General features: G+C 42.7%; 8 non-coding genes across 8 annotated transcripts; all 8 read left to right on the top strand.

Annotated features, from left to right (window-relative positions):
• The first annotated feature begins 9,578 nt into the window (after positions 1-9,578).
• Positions 9,579-9,660, top strand: trnal-aag (transfer RNA leucine (anticodon AAG)). The gene has a single exon. It is a non-coding gene; the product is annotated as a tRNA-Leu (tRNA).
• A 96-nt stretch (positions 9,661-9,756) lies between these two features.
• On the top strand, positions 9,757-9,828 carry trnag-ucc (transfer RNA glycine (anticodon UCC)). Its single transcript has one exon. It is a non-coding gene; the product is annotated as a tRNA-Gly (tRNA).
• A 203-nt stretch (positions 9,829-10,031) lies between these two features.
• trnal-uag (transfer RNA leucine (anticodon UAG)) lies at positions 10,032-10,113 on the top strand. Its single transcript has one exon. It is a non-coding gene; the product is annotated as a tRNA-Leu (tRNA).
• Positions 10,114-10,209: 96 nt separating this feature from the next.
• trnag-ucc (transfer RNA glycine (anticodon UCC)) lies at positions 10,210-10,281 on the top strand. The gene has a single exon. It is a non-coding gene; the product is annotated as a tRNA-Gly (tRNA).
• Positions 10,282-10,456: 175 nt separating this feature from the next.
• trnal-aag (transfer RNA leucine (anticodon AAG)) lies at positions 10,457-10,538 on the top strand. The gene has a single exon. It is a non-coding gene; the product is annotated as a tRNA-Leu (tRNA).
• A 170-nt stretch (positions 10,539-10,708) lies between these two features.
• On the top strand, positions 10,709-10,790 carry trnal-aag (transfer RNA leucine (anticodon AAG)). Its single transcript has one exon. It is a non-coding gene; the product is annotated as a tRNA-Leu (tRNA).
• Positions 10,791-10,886: 96 nt separating this feature from the next.
• trnag-ucc (transfer RNA glycine (anticodon UCC)) lies at positions 10,887-10,958 on the top strand. Its single transcript has one exon. It is a non-coding gene; the product is annotated as a tRNA-Gly (tRNA).
• A 203-nt stretch (positions 10,959-11,161) lies between these two features.
• trnal-uag (transfer RNA leucine (anticodon UAG)) lies at positions 11,162-11,243 on the top strand. Its single transcript has one exon. It is a non-coding gene; the product is annotated as a tRNA-Leu (tRNA).
• Positions 11,244-15,433: the final 4,190 nt, after the last annotated feature.

Below are 15,433 nucleotides of genomic sequence, written 5' to 3'. Positions count from 1 at the left end.
CCAACTCCAAATATTTTCCCAAAAAGTACTGCTGTTTGCTAGTTGTCTGCTGATGTTTTATAACCTTTTGGATGTTTTTGGGAATAAATAAAAATGTTTTTTTGAAATGTAAACAAAGAGCTGCCCCCATTACAATGACCAGGATCTCGGAAACGGCTGAAGAAGAAAAAAAAAAAAATCTCAGGCACTGACAAGTCCAGGGTAGTGTGAGCATTACAACTGCATGTTGAAACTGACCAAACTGTCCCTTTAAGTAGGCCTTTGTGATGACAAAGTTGTTAATTTTCTGTTGCCATTTCCTGTATAGCGTATGACAGTATATAGGCCTAGGTATTTATTAATGCATTTATTTCTATTAATTCCATCTCTAGCTTTCTATAGGTAGAACTTTACAGACCAGCAAAGACAGTAAAGGGTCTGCAATCAGTCTCAGACTCATGATGCAGAGACACATTGTACTTACGTGAAAGCATAGATCATGTTCAATTACAAATCCATTACATGTAATATATAAAAACATATATGGCCCATAAAGAAAAATCAACGTAAATAGAGCAACAGCTGTCACATACAAGGCTGGATTCATTCCTGTGTAGGCGATTGCGTGATATGCCTTACATGCCAACACACACAGGGCAACTACGACAATACAAACACATGCAAAAGGAAACACAAAGGACATTGACTCCATATTGAACACCAAGATCACACCGAATATCCACACAATAAGGGAGATGACGATGGATAGGACTTGACTGGACAAATACAAGTTCACTTGACTAAGACAGAGGGGCGGTCTGAGTGTAAGGACCCCCTCTAGTGCCACCAGCTGGTGGAAACAAAAGCCATAGAGTCTTATGGCACCCCATACAGATGTACAAGATGATGATGGAGGATACGTGTCCGAGAGGAAGCAAGTCAAGAAGTAAGGACATAGTAGGACCTCCAGGGTATCGCTCAGGAGCAGTGAGACCATGAAGGCTGAGGCTCTGCCACCTGTACCTCGCAGCTGACGTAGCCATCGAGTGGCCCAGATCAGAGCAGGCAGGCAAGCAGAAATACAGACGATTTCGAAAAGTGACATTCGGATTCCTGCATGTTGATAAACTGTTCCATTAATTTTATAAACCGTTATATTCTTTTCATAGCTATTATACTCATCATTATAAGGGATGGTGGATGCCTCAGGGGTTGTCATGGCTATTTCTTTGCTCTGCCAAAGAAAAAAAACATTTGCTTGTGTGAACAATTGAGAGAAACTTGTGATAACAAATAAGAGCATGCAAATGAGAATAAGCGAGACCGACTTGGAGGTGGAAAATGACTAAAACTAGAAATGCACTCAGAGAGTGCAGACCTCTGCCAAGGAAGCTGTTAGATAGAACATTTGACTATGGTAGCCTACACCCTAAATTTAATCACTTGTTCCTTTTGTCATTTCCAACAACTCCACAAAAGTTCACCAAATCCGTTCAAACAGACAAACCATTGCAACCAAAAACATAACCTCCTTGGCGGAGGTAATAATATATCTACACGGCACCCGTGACCCAATGTCTTTACTAAAATACATTTTAAACAGAAAGAAAAAGAAAAAAAAGTACTAAAATAATTAAAACTGGGTTGGATTCTTAAATTCTGTATGTTAATATATGAGTCTGTTTAGAGCACTGTTAGGTTTTCTACAAGATAGGTGTTTAGTTGTAGTAAAGAGAGCTTTTTTGTCTAATGATTAGTAAACCTACCTTGGTTGTAGGAGCTTTGGTTTAGTATAATGCCAGCTCACATGAGAACGCTGCCTCATATGAGAGCCTTGAAAATGACAGTGTTCTCCTGTCTGGCCATCTACTGTACATACACATCAGTGTGCCAGATAAGGCCCACCCTCTTACACTGGGGTCATGCCCACCAACCACCAAACATGGCAGACATGCCCACCAACCCACACCTGCAGGTGGCCCAATATTTGAAGAGGCCCTAATACTACAATCAAGGTCTACTGTATGGTAGTTTTCCTTTTCAATGTGTTCCTGAGTTCTACCAGACCAATGTAGAATAGAATAGATAAATAGAATACAATACAGTAGAGATATTTTATTGATCCCAAAATTCAGGTGCTAGAGCATAGATATAATAGGCACATTTTTGCATTCTGCATACATACTGTCAAAATAAAATAAAAGTCAGCTCTGCATTGAGATTTGGACCATTGAACACTTTTGCATCGAAATTACTCATGTGTACAGTACATGAATTCAGTGTGCAATGTTGCAAGCTGTTGTAGGGTGCATGCTTGTTTGCCCTAGTTACTCATGCAGAGCTCAGAAACCACAAACCAAGTTCAGCACAGCATGACAGAAACGGAGAGGTTTGCATCACCCAAGTTTCCAGTGAAACTAGGCAAACTCAACCTGCGGTGCAAAATAGTTTTGTCTGGTCAGTTGGTCTAGCATCACACCGTGACAATCTGTGCTTTGCCATGAACTCTGTTCTCCAATCACATAACCCCACCAGTGTGTGAGTTTGTGGAGGGTATATTTGGACTCTTTCCATTATCTTAACTCCCATCCTACCTTGTGCTTGTGGTCTAGTGATGCCATTGCAAGACGTCATTGATGACAGAAGTTTAACTCAGTATATCGCAAAAATGAGGTTTCTCATTTGCAATCAGGATGTTGAATTGGGAAAAGACCCACAGAAGTTGTTGTGGCTAGGCTGACAGAGGGGAAACTTTGCTCTAAGGAGGCGAGGTGTAAGCAAAGTGTGAGGTCTGAGTCGTCTGCAGGACTTAAGTAGGGTGAACATGTAAGAGTTGGAGTGTGAGACATCCTGCATAATCTTCCTTGCCCTGGCTCCCACGACTCTTGGGCCTTTACACTAAGAGAGTGGGAGCCAGGGCTAGGAAGATTATGCAGGATGTCTCACACCCCAACTCTTACATGTTCACCCTACTTAAGTCCTGCAGACGACTCAGAACCATTCAGGCCAGAACAGAAAGATTGAGGAAAAGTTTTTACCCCCAGGCAGTGCGACTGCTGAACAGAGACTTTTTTAAATAATAATTTTCTTTGTTTTTTTTTTTCTTTAACTTATTTCTCACCTTTTATTTTCTTTTTTACTTTACTTCTTTAATCTTTAATTTTTAAATTTTAAGATGCAGAGCTGATGACCCCATCATCATTTCACTACAATTACCATGTATGTGACAAATAAAAGTACTTGAACTTGGGTCACAAGCACAGGTTGAGGATGGGAGTTAGGATAATGGAAAGAACCCTTTGTGTATTGGAATGTAGACAGTGGTTAGGGCTGGCTTGGCATGGTGACGGCCCCATAAGCAGGGTGATGGCAGCGCTGTGCTGTGTTATTACCTGCCACAATTTGAATGGCAACTGTTGGTTCCACAAATTTGCCAATGGTACAATACCAGGCTATATTTTTTACGCTGCTGTATATACTGGCCTGCCATGCTACGTTATTAGCGCAACAGAAGACACAACAAATCCTTATAACTTTTATTCCTAAATTTACGTCAGTGCATTTACATAACTGTCAACATTTTCTTTACAGTGGGGAAACTTTTAATGTCTCCACGGAGGAAGGGTGAGACCAACACAAGAGGCCACAAGCAAAAGAATAAGACGGGAGGTACTAGTTTGATTCTGACCCAGTGAGTTCCACTGACCATGATCAAAACAAGCTAATACTCAAGTGATGATGATATATTCATTGTAAGAAGATCACATACACATGGAGGTTGCTATAGGGAGTATGATATTGATTAAAATGGTAAAGTTATTATTAACATAAAGGTTGATTTCAGGAAATAATGGCAGGCCTACATTAGAAATATATTTGGGAAATAATAAAGATATTTCGGTGAAAGGATGATCTACATTCCTGTCACTAAAATTACATCCTGTTGTCATCTCTCTAGACCATTGACAGTTTATATATAAGCTCTAGACCCAGCAGTGACCACTTAGTTGTTGGCCTACACTATTCAGTACTGCTGCATCTGGGGAGGCAATTTGCTAAATAATGAATAAAGAAGTGCACCATTTATAATCAGCCATAAATGGGCTATTCCCCAATTTGTACATATGACCTAAAGCTCATGCAATGTACCATTTCATGGCAGGCTAGATAGCTGAATAATAGGCCAGTCAATCTAGCTAAAAAAAGGCCCAAACCCAGGACGAATTGCACTAGTAATGGTTCCTACTTTTAAGTGATCCTTAAACCCCCTTGTATCACATATTAAAAATCTGCAGCTTTATATTTAGTGGAACATACTTTTTTTCGAGGTCAAAGTTGGCAGATTTCCCATTCATTTCTCCATAGGGAGAGAATAGGAAATAAAAGGTGAATAGGGTAATTTTTTAAACTATGGCATATTCAACTTTAACAGATGGTAACTCACATTCAGGCAAACAAGTTTTCTGAAATATGATGATGAAATATACAAATGAGGTCATATGTACTGAAATATGTGATAAAATCTGTGGTAACAGACCAAGCATAAAACAAATAGCAATAGTAATGGTTCATACATTACATTGATCCTTCAACCCCTGTGCATCACATATTAAAAATATACTTTCATCAATTCAGTGGAACATACCTTTCCCAAGGTCAAAAGTATCCAATTTTACCCACTGAACGGCAAAATGCATTGGAAATCTGCTACGTCTGACCTTCAAAAAAGTATGTTCCACTAACGTGATGAAGGTAGATTTTTCATATGCGATGTAGGATGGATTAAGTATCAATAAAAAGGTGTAAATCATTACTTTTGCAATTTGTTTTATGTTTTGCCCGTTGTTACACAATTTATAACATATTTAAGTAGATGTGATCTCATTTGCATAATAAATCATCACATTTCAGACAACTTGCAATACAAACAATCTTTGTCTTTGCTTGAGTAAATTATTGTGAAAGTTTCAAATTGATATCTTATTCTACTCTATTACCATTTTGAGAATAACTTGTGTGTATATTAAAATATTGTTCAATATGTTACTATTCAACAGGGGTGTACTCATTATTGCTGTGCACTGTGTATGGAGGACATTGGAGTGTCACCAACCCAGCTGTTGATGGGTAGACGTGTGAGAACCAGACTTCCAACAGCACCACAAATGTTGAAACCACAAACTGTCCCCAATACAGTGCAACAAACACTTGAAAACGACAACAGAAACAGAAAGAATACTTTAATCAAGGAAAAAGAGCACTTACAAATCTTCAGATTGGAGATAATGTCTGGATTTGGCAACAGGGCATATGGAATCCAACCCAAGTAACAGGACTTTCTGAACAACCAAGCTCATATGTCGTTCAGACACCTGACGGCCAGGGGTAGAGACGGATCAAAGAGTGAGTTAAAGTCCGCACATCCAAACGTTTGACCTGGGAGCAGGACAAGCAAATGATCAGATAAAAAAGAGGAAAAAATCAGCTTCAACCAGGGTTTATATTGTCCCACTTGTTTTTATTTTATTTTTCCGTGACATTCCGGGTAATCACCCTTCTTCAGACATGAAAAGACATACAAAACATACCCCATAGGCCTATATACAATTTCCTGGTGACCACATGACCCTCACAGCAGGTGTAAACAGTTGTTCTCAATAATCAGGCTCACAACTAAGACCATAGTGATTACCAAGCTGATGACGTTAAGTACAAACAACATTGAGAGTGACCCCACCCCATATATACAAGTCACACTGTACATGCAGGACCGCCCCCAGACAAAGCAAGCAATAGAAATAAAATCAGGAAACAAGACAAGAGACAACAAAAACAACAATACTGGGCATACCCAATCCCCAGTGTGTACAAACTGGCAATAGCCACTATTGAAGTCAGATGACAGAAACAATGGGTATACAATTGGCTTAAAAAATGTTATAACCATTCATGTGGTCACACTATATTTTCACAGGTAGCATAGGCCTATAATTGTAAATCCATGAAGCAAGGCATGTAAGGGGACTGCAGAGTTAATAGCAAAAAAGAGTGACAGAGGTCTAGCCTAGAAATCTAGACGCCCCTAGCGACCGCAAATTGAATTTGCTCCCGGGGGCAGTCTAGCGGACCCCGGTCGTTTTGTGAGGCTGAAAGTTATCCGATGACAGGGCCAATCAAATCGCGAGGGGGGCCGGGCTACCTAGTAAACAGGAAACTTTCTAAGAAGAAGCATGGCGTCCGTCTGTGCTACGTACAGCACGAAAGTGTTTACTTAATTTAAAAAACCTGGATGATAATACATTTCGTGGCTGACATGGATTGATGTAATAATACACCATGAACTTATCGGACACAAATAGATCTCAACACATTACCATTTGATCATTCGATGTTTTAAAGTAGCTCGGTAAGCTAAGTTGAGCATTTTACAGAACCAGATAGTCACACGCTATTATCAGACCACTACTGTAGGTGTAGAATGAAATTGCTGCCCCAATTTCTAATAAGACACATGCCATTAAAAACGAGACATTTGGGAGCTTTGAAAGTCTTTGAGAAATAGATGGGATCGATAGTCTGGCTAGTGGGAGCGAGCTGACCGGGGAGCGTCCTGCGTTGGGAGCGACAATCAGAGAAAGTTATGGGTTCTACAGCTAGCTAGCTAACAGCGAACATGCCATGTTGACAAAAATCATAAATTTATATAACCATTTAACAAGCCCCAAATTGCTCGACATTTCGCTGATTGATCAAAGAGGGCCATGTGGTTGAAAACGAGGCATTTTTGAACTGTATAAGTGAAAATACGATTTATTAGGAAACTTGTTTGTGGTACGCTTTCACTGCTACGACGGCTGGAAGTTGCCGCTTCACCTACAAAGAGGCCCTCGCTAGTGGCTATCTAACCTGTCGTCAATAACAGAGAGCTAGGTAACCTTGTATTATATGCCTGCCCCAAATTCTAATAAGATCCATGTCATTAAAAACGAGACATTTGGGAGCTTTGAAAGTCTGTAAGTCGCTTACTAAATAGATGGGAATGACACCTAGTCTACCGAGCTAGCAGCTAGCCATGTATTAGTTATGGGTATACAGCTAGCTAGCAAACACCTAACATGCCATGTTGACAACAATCATAAATATAACCATTTAACAAGCCCCAAATTGCTCGACATTTCGCTGATTGATCAAGGAGGGCCATGTGGTTGAAAACGATGCATTTTTGAACTGTATAAGTGAAAACACGATTTATTAGGAAACTTGTTTGTGGCTGTGGTCATCACACAAATTCACTGCTACGACGGCTTGAAGTTGCCGGCCGCTGCACCTACAAAGGGGCGTGAGCCCTCCTAGACCCTGGTACAGCTTTTTGCTGTACGGGTCTGGCTGCGCTAGGCTAACAGAGGTCACCAATGAGCAAGAGAGTCACAGGAGGGCTCTAGAACAGCAGGTGGACAGTTTGCAGGAGCTAGTACAGTTCACAGGAAAGGCCTCAGGTCAAAGTCTTCATTCATTCCTCTTGGAGACGATGTTCCCCGAGTCTAAATCTAATATGCCTATCTCCTCAGTAGTAAGGAATTGACTTCATTTTTTATCTAGAGTAGTTCAGAGAGAACTACAAAACCAGTGCCCTGGTCAAAAAGGTGCAGACATGACTCCACTTCCATCAGAGGATGAGTAGAGCACCATATGCATTTACCATCTTCTACCGGGGTGCCATTCAGAACATTCTGGCCAGCAGCCTGTCTTATCTGGCATGGCTGCTGGTTAGCTGCAGACAAAAAAGGCACTACAGAGGGTGATGAGGACTGCAGAAAAGATAATCAGATCACCCCTACCTGGCATTCAGTACCTGTAGCCTACACCTCACACTGTTTCAAGAGGGCAAAAAACATTATCAAATGTCCCACACACCCAGCACACAAACTTCTCCCTACTAGCATCATGGAAGAGCTACTACAAAAGCAGACTGGTAAACAATTTCTTTCCAACAGTGAAGTCGGCATTCTAAACTATAGGGAGGGAAAGTAATCTCATCGCCCCCTGCTGGCAACGTTCCAACCCCCTGCAACAAATGAATGGTTTTTTTCTTTGAAAAATTACATCTCGGCCCTGACGACGAAGTAGAAGTAGTGGCAGTCATATTATGGGCATGTTGGCCCGTTTTATCGAATCAGGTGGTAAAATGTTCGGTTTTTCACTGATCTGAGCTGATTTTAATATTCTTTAAAAAGCTAATACAGAACTACACTGACTGGCATGTGTGGCTTGTTTACTCCATGTAATTAGCATAGCCAAATTAGCATAGCCAAACATGAGCCAGAGAGGTGGTTACTCGTCACCACAGAAGCCATCATGTCTACTAGAGAATTTAAAACCATACCAAAATGATCGCGTGTATATATGTGTAATAAGAAGACAATGTGGAACTCATAGGATTACAAGAATGTGAAGATATGCGAAGAACTTGCGTTCGTTCACGTTCATTTGTTTCTCTTTGTTGTCAACGAGGCGTGGAGCACAGCATGCTGGGAGCTGTAGTCCGTTTCCGACCAGATTGGCACAATTTCTATTTTTCTTAAAAGGGCAAAAAATGACTTAAGATTTTCACAGGTAGTAGTTCATGCTATTGTGTACGCTGAAAAATGTGTCTGGTGTTATAGTTCCAAGTCATATCTTTGTGGGATTTTTTTAAAAACTTGTCTATGGGAGTTTCAATAGGATCACCCTGGTGTTTGGAACGTAACCGCTAGGATCGCTGTTTTCCACTTTCCCTCCCAATAGGCAGGAATCAGGGAACAGCGCTGCCATCTTACCTCAGACTAACTCAGCTGCCAACAACAGTTTTACTTGTAAAACAAGATTGTTTTGGGAAGGGTTTTCGCATGTCATTACCTCACTCAGATAAAGGAATCATCAGTAGGCTACCACTAACTTAATGTTGTATCAGAGACGGCAGGTTACGATAGACTATCCTTCCGTTATTGTCTGTAGGACTAGGCCTATTATTTCATAGGCCTAAATATTTTGTTAATGTATTTTGGGTAGTCATGCATGTGTAGGCCTATAATAGCCAACAATGAATTTGATTTACTTTACTCAAAGTTGGTCAGGAGTGTGTTTATCAGCGGTGTTTTAAAATGAGAGGCAAACCGCTTCTGTCAACCTTTTTTTTCATGCAGATGCATGATAACCATAGCAACAACACGAGCTCAAAATACAGACAGAGCGTCCGTGCAGAAAGATGTTTTCTTTGGCCTGTTTGTAACGTTGTGAGAGCCCTCACTGTAAAGGCATTTAACGGACAAACTTAGTTGCACTATGCGTTGCCACCAGTGCAGGAAAAAAATAGGAAACAGACAGTAGGCCTAGACAATAATATAGTTACCTTATTTAACTTTACAGTCAGTTAATGTAGGCCTACGTCATACAGGCTAGGGTTATGGACCGCAATTAACAGTAATTGCATGGAGATTTCCCCAACATAAGGCGACAGCAATACAGTTAATTCGCTGAGTGAAGTCTGGAGTTAAATCTCCTTTGTCCGGGCCTTTGCGTGGTCAGCCACCGAGCGGTCACAGCTTGCCTCTGCGATCGGTGGTAGCGTGGCCGAGCGGTCTAAGGCGCTGGATTAAGGCTCCAGTCTCTTCGGGGGCGTGGGTTCAAATCCCACCGCTGCCAGCGGGTGAGTGGTTTACCCGCCTCCCTGACCCCTTTCCTCCTAGCTGGGCTGCAAGCAGATATCCACCTGAGGCCCACGGGGGTCATAGAGAGCAGGCGTTGGTGGTATAGTGGTGAGCATAGCTGCCTTCCAAGCAGTTGACCCGGGTTCGATTCCCGGCCAACGCAGCCTTATCCAGGTGATAACCGCTGCGCTGCCCAGACTCGCATTGCGGAGGACTCTGCGCACACATAGATGCACTTGGAAAGATTTGTCACTAGGGGCTTTTGCTGGAAGACTCCATCACCACCTTAGCCAGTGGACTCGAAGCGCAAGCCTGCGATCTAAACCTGCACCATGGCGATGCGTCCTTTTTACCCTCGACCAGGGTGGTAGCGTGGCCGAGCGGTCTAAGGCGCTGGATTTAGGCTCCAGTCTCTTCGGGGGCGTGGGTTCGAATCCCACCGCTGCCATTGAAAGCGGCTCTTTACCCTACGGGTTTCAGCCTGTCAGAATGTGTTGCCAAATGTAGCGGCAATTCCTGCAAAAGTCCCCTTGGCTTCTGCCAGGCGTTGGTGGTATAGTGGTTAGCATAGCTGCCTTCCAAGCAGTTGACCCGGGTTCGATTCCCGGCCAACGCAGGCTTCTTGTGGTGCTAAAGCCTTCTCCGAGCCTTCCTGCTCGTGAGGACACTCGTGACCTACAAGCACTCGTGACCCACGTCCTTGTGACTGCCAATGCGAGCCGTAAGTCGCGTGTCGGGTCCTTAGCTGGTCGGAGAAATGGCTGGATTGCTGTTCCGTGCCTCTGTAGCAAGGTAGCGTGGCCGAGCGGTCTAAGGCGCTGGATTAAGGCTCCAGTCTCTTCGGGGGCGTGGGTTCGAATCCCACCGCTGCCAGTGGAAGTGCTTCTTTGGCCTCAGGCTTTCCTCCCTGTCAAATATGCGCTTGCACGGTCTCGACCACAAACTGATGAATTGCTAATAGGCAGGCACTCACCCGAGGCTCCTTTGTCCGGGCCTTTGCGTGGTCAGCCACCGAGCGGTCACAGCTTGCCTCTGCGATCGGTGGTAGCGTGGCCGAGCGGTCTAAGGCGCTGGATTAAGGCTCCAGTCTCTTCGGGGGCGTGGGTTCGAATCCCACCGCTGCCAGCGGGTGAGTGGTTTACCCGACTCCCTGACCCCTTTCCTCCTAGCTGGGCTGCAAGCAGATATCCACCTGAGGCCCACGGGGGTCATAGAGAGCAGGCGTTGGTGGTATAGTGGTGAGCATAGCTGCCTTCCAAGCAGTTGACCCGGGTTCGATTCCCGGCCAACGCAGCCTTATCCAGGTGATAACCGCTGCGCTGCCCAGACTCGCATTCCGGAGGACTCTGCGCACACATGGATGCACTTGGAAAGATTTGTCACTGGGGGCTTTTGTTGGAAGACTCCATCACCACCATAGCCAGTGGACTCGAAGCGCAAGCATGCGATCTAAACCTGCACCATGGCGATGCGTCCTTTTTACCCTCGACCAGGGTGGTAGCGTGGCCGAGCGGTCTAAGGCGCTGGATTTAGGCTCCAGTCTCTTCGGGGGCGTGGGTTCGAATCCCACCGCTGCCATTGAAAGCGGCTCTTTACCCTACAGCTTTCAGCCTGTCAGAATGTGTTGCCAAATGTAGCGGAAATTGCTGCAAAAGTCCCCTTGGCTTCTGCCAGGCGTTGGTGGTATAGTGGTTAGCATAGCTGCCTTCCACGCAGCGGCCAGCCATGTATAGGTGTAGAGCTGTGACAGCCAATGAAAATGAAGCATTTTGCCCCGTCATGCATATCATTAATGTCATTAAGTAGTTCACAACCCTTCGGGTTCAAATCCCGCCAGGAGCACCCTAAAATAAAGAAAATAATAGAGGAAGGTGATGGAAAGTCACAGCTTTATTGCAACTGCAACTTTTCATGTTTGTACCAATTGTCATATTCATTTTATGTGGGCCAAAGACATTTTTGTGTGTTCAGATATCAAGTGGCATAACAGCATCTAATGCAGGTAAATTAATTGGTACTTGTTGTTTGATATGCTTCAATTAATATGCTTTACAATAGTGGCACTGGCCAATGTGTGGTAATGCTGAAAGGTCACTGATCCATATATGTATAACCAGTGCATATTCAAAACACTCTGACCTATACATATAGTGTACTACAACTGTTCACTTCATACATTCAGGTTGCCCCCCAGTGACAAAGAAAGATTAAGTTATTGAGACAGTGCTTGATTTGTTCTTCTGCTTATTCATTCCTACCATAGAATATACAATAATCTATGATTCCTTACCCATACTTACCCAAAATTATACATTCTCTTTTTCAGCAGTCTTAAACACAGTACAAAAGAAAATACCAGTAATGAATATGATTGTGAATAACATAACTAACTGTACTTTTATTTTCTCCTTTTACAAAACGTAGAGGAGTTTCAACATGAAGGAGAGACCACAGAGTTATGCAAATGAACCAGTGCATGTTTATTTAAAGAATAAAATACAAATCAGTACTGTGATCAGCCAAAACGGTGTACTTTGTATCACTAACGCAAATATGTGGTGCAAGGAGCCACTCAGGGAGCACAGATCACACATCCTTTTGGTTTAAAAGTTGACAGACAACAACCGACACTAAAAACAGTATTTTGCCATTCTACCTTTACCTTAAAGCTGTCTATACTTTGGGCCGAAAATCCTGTGCATTCTTTTATGGAGAGGCAGTGAGAGTGACATCCATTTCTCACATCTAATACCAGTTTATTTGCCTCATAATAAGTCTTAAGAGTCTTGCAGCAAATAAAGAATGAATGATCAGAACTATACAATACTACTCTTCCACAAAACAGGTGTTTATATTAACACAATTTTCACATCTACTCAAAAGTCATTGTGTGTGCCCTAATCCAGGCCCTCCATCTTGTCCTTGACTCTCAGTAGATCCCCCTCTCCTCGTCTTTGGTTCTCATATCAGCCGTCAGCAGAAAGCATGAACTCACATATATACAGACACATATACAGATGCACAATCAGCATATACAGTACAAGCATCCTTCCAGGTGTCTGGGACAGTGACACACTTTAACACTGACATACAACAAAGCTGCACCAGCTGTTATCCCTTCGTTGTGCTTCCCCATCGAGAAGAACCAGCGACACTGCTCCTATATTCAAGTTTGTACAATCAAGGTCCTGCACTTTCTTTAATTATTTTGCAAAACATTTTTTTCTTCTACCATATGTTGAGTTTCAACATGAAGGAGAGACCACATAGAGTTATTCAAACAAACCAGTACATGCTTATTTAAAGAATAAAATGCAAATCAGTAATGTGATCATTCAAAACCGTGTACTGTGTATCACTAAAGCAAAGATGTGGTGCAAGGAGTCACTCAGGGAGTTCAGGGCTGGCCACACCACCTCCTGTGGGTTTAAAAATCGACAGACAACAAACAACACAGTGAGAACAAAGCAGGACAGGTCGCACCTCAAGCTATCAGTTTAGAGATAGACAGTGTTAAATTTTGTTATTCTGCCTTCATCTTCATCAAACTTTCTACGCTTTTGCCGAAAATCCTGTGTTCTTTCATGAATGAGAGGCTGAGAGTGTGACATCCATTTCTCACATCTAATAAGTGTATTTGCAAAATAATACATTTGAGTCTTACAGTGAATAAAGCATGGATGATCAGAACTGTACTATACTACCCTTCCCCAAAGCAGGTGTTAATACTCACACAATTTTCATATCTAATCAAAAGTCATTGTGTGTGTGCACTTGTCCTCGACTCTCAGTAGATCCCCCTCTCATCTTCGGTTCTCATATCAGCCATCTGCAAAAAGCATAAACTCACATATACCCAGACACACATACGAAGATGCACAAAGAGACAAAGACCATATACAACAAGTATCCTTCCAGTGATCTGGGACAGCGACACACTTTCATATGTTAATAACACTGCCATATGTTGGTTATGCACACACACACGCACACAAACTCAGACACACACACACACACACTTGCGGTCATCCTTCAAGTGTTCATGTGCCCCTGCTCCTGTGGCACAGCACCATGTGTGGCCTTAGAGACAATGTTCCTTCTAGATAATAAACAAGTGTTTTAAGTGACATTCATACGCACTCACTCAGCCCGTCTCCATCCTGCAGAGTCAACAGTTTGCCACCTGGGATAACAATTGATTCTGCTAGTGTGTTTGTGGCCCATGTGTGTGCGCCTCCTCTTCACCCTGGACCCACCTTCCAACAGGTCACCTGTCCCCATCCCCATTAGCTTGCGCTGGTACCATCCTCAGACCTGTATATTACATGAAAGGAAATCATAACAACATTCTTTAGGCCATGAGCATGTGATACATCTCCACGCCAAGGACGTAGCCCACCACCTACCTCAACAGGGCACATCAGGCGAGAGGACGTAGGGGTGACGTCAACAACATTCATGCCTGCATACCAGCAGATTATCATCATACAATATTCAAGATTAATACAGTTTAGCCAGCCAGTTTAGTAAGACTGACCAGGTCATGGTGGCCTCCTGGTGTCTTTATTCCTGCGTTCTTAGGGCCCTCCGCCTTGACCCGGCCTGAAGAAGGTTCAGCGTTTCATCTCCTCAAATAAAAAGACTCCCTCTTTTGCAGTCCCATAGTCTATGCTTACTTTACTCAAAATCAAAAACATTGAAATAACCCCACATGATTTCCACTCTACACATAACCAAACACATCAACTTCATAACCTGATTAAACAGCTAAGTCTACAACATTAAAAATGAACATATGATTGGTTTCAAACGAGCAAGGACATTGGCTTGATTGAAATAATGAATGGTTGATCTTAAGTTGTGATATGAGGTCACAATTGCTTGTCCTCACTCTGGTTGCTATATGATATCATCAGTATTACCAAGACACAGGTAGCTCTGCAAAAAGCAACTCCTTCCCACCCTCCACCTGTAGTTAAATGTGCAGTATGTATATGTTATTCTTATGATCCCAAGACTGCGTTTCCTTTACCTAAAGGAAATGGTAACAGAATTTGAATTATCTTGGGAAGTTAGGTTGTTCCAAAATAAAAACCATTACCATTTGACAAGGCCAAGTCACATCTCCTCCTGTAGGTCTACAAATGGACGGATAACCAACAACTCAGGGAGCAAAGAGCTGGACAGGTCACACTCCAACCAGTAGGTTTAGAAAATGGACAGACAACAAACAACACAACAAACAACAGAGGAAGTGCAGTGCTGGTACAGATGCTAAAACACTGTTCGTACCAGAGCCCCGTCAGCCAGAACACGTTGCAAACATGATGCTTGCTGTCTTCTGTTACCGCCTCCTACGACGTGGACGTGGGGTTGGATTTTAGGAGGCACAATCTATTTACAACTATTTAGAAAAAATATATATGCAAAAAGAATATTTAAAAAGAGTGTTTTTTGGGAGCGTGTCAGCACAGTCCTTACCAAAAACAGAGTGGCACTTAAGTCCTATTGTGGCAATCATTTGACCTTCTTTGCTGTTACCAGAATGGCAATGACCAAGTTATAGTACATCACTAAATGCTGTGTGTTATGTCATAGTGGTGTAGTACTATGGTAGTTAACTTTTCAATGACTATTACACCGTTCCACTGGTGGAATGGCGTGCATTATAGGGCTACAGCTAAGGGTTAACTCTGTATCTACCAGGAAACAAACCTTGCTGTTGAGATTCTTGATTGCTGCTTTGCAGGATTAGGCGTAGTGGCACA

Source organism: Engraulis encrasicolus, chromosome 21 (assembly GCF_034702125.1).
Source record: "Engraulis encrasicolus isolate BLACKSEA-1 chromosome 21, IST_EnEncr_1.0, whole genome shotgun sequence".
NCBI lineage: Eukaryota > Metazoa > Chordata > Actinopteri > Clupeiformes > Engraulidae > Engraulis > Engraulis encrasicolus.
Note: the sequence above shows the minus strand (reverse complement) of the source record. Positions and strands in the feature narration are given on the sequence as shown.